This window comes from Pygoscelis adeliae, unplaced genomic scaffold, assembly GCF_000699105.1.
Source record: "Pygoscelis adeliae isolate BGI_AS28 unplaced genomic scaffold, ASM69910v1 Scaffold407, whole genome shotgun sequence".
In the NCBI taxonomy this organism is placed as follows: Eukaryota; Metazoa; Chordata; class Aves; order Sphenisciformes; family Spheniscidae; genus Pygoscelis; species Pygoscelis adeliae.
Window position 1 is genome coordinate 224,014 of NW_008825251.1, and position 1,315 is coordinate 225,328.

A 1,315-nucleotide genomic window follows, 5' to 3' on the forward strand; every position below is an offset into this window, starting at 1 on the left:
CTCGGGAGCAGCCGGGTCCGGGATCCTTCGGGGCGCCCGGGATCCTTCGGGGCGCTCCCGGGGGCCAGGGCCCCCGCGCCCAGCCCACGTCGGGGGAGCCCTGTCACGGCCCCTCGCCTTCCAGCAAACCTGCTGCAACTGCTCCTCGCCCCGGCTTTTTCTCTGTCGTGTGCCCCGGCCGCTGCCCTGGCCGCACGCAGCTCTCGCCCTGCTTAGAGGTATTTGCTATGGAAAGCGTTATTTTTCCCCTTTCTTGAGCACCCTGTAGCCGTGAGTGGTTTTGTAGTCTCCTAGCTCCTTAAATGCTTACTGCGCCGTACAGTTGCTGGAATAACAAGAGTGTGTCCCCTGTAGACGGGCCGTTTGGCGCCTGTGTCCAGATTTCTACCAACATCTGTTACGCCAAGAAACTTAACCCTTGCTGTGAAAGAAAACTAACACCTTTCTTGAGATCCCAGTTGACCCTTCTGCTAACATTTCCACGGAAAGCACGACGTCTTGGGCGGCAGCGCCAGCCGAGAATCGTGCTGGGGATCTCACACCAGAGGAGGAAAGCCCCTTGCCTTTTCGAGAGGTGAAAAGAACTGAACTGTTGTGACAAACACGGAATGTAAGTCCTGTGTGGGTCAGGAAGCCCCTGAGCTGCTAATGCTGGAGCCTGAGAGCACAGGAGGAAGCATCCTACGTGCTTACCTTGTTGAAATACTTTTACCTTGTCTTGGGCTAAATGGATGATGGTGGTCTGGGGTAGCGTTCAAGATTTGCTGTTTCAAGCTTGTTATTTATTGTAGGAGAGAGGGATAGAGCAGATTAGGTCAAAGATTGGGCACGGGGGTGAAATTGTTTGTGTTCCTTCGCGGCTGATTCTTCTGAGGTGACAATTTAACAGCGCCATTGGTCTGAGCAATTGGTCCGACCCTTTGGCTGAGGGCTAGACAGGATTCATTAAGTTTAAGAGTGACATCATCTGAAGGTGTTACGGCTGTACTCTTCTGCCAGAAACCACACTCCCCGTAATGGGCCACCGCTGTCTGACAGCTTTTTAGCCACTCTAGTCCCAAGTATAACTTAAATTGCCAGTGACCTGGCGTTCTGGTGGGCTTTCGGCCCAGGCCCCTGCAGATTGCTGGAGCCTTGAAGCTGAATGGTTTAACTCAGAAAGTAAGTAGTGTTTTGTGAAACAAAAGCCGCTTGTCTCATTAGCAGTGCTTTGTTTCCCCTGGGAGCCCACAAAATGGCTCATTTGTATTTAAATCTAATAATATGCAGCAAGTTTTGTCCAATTGTTCACCCTAGTGAAGATAACATTGAGTGG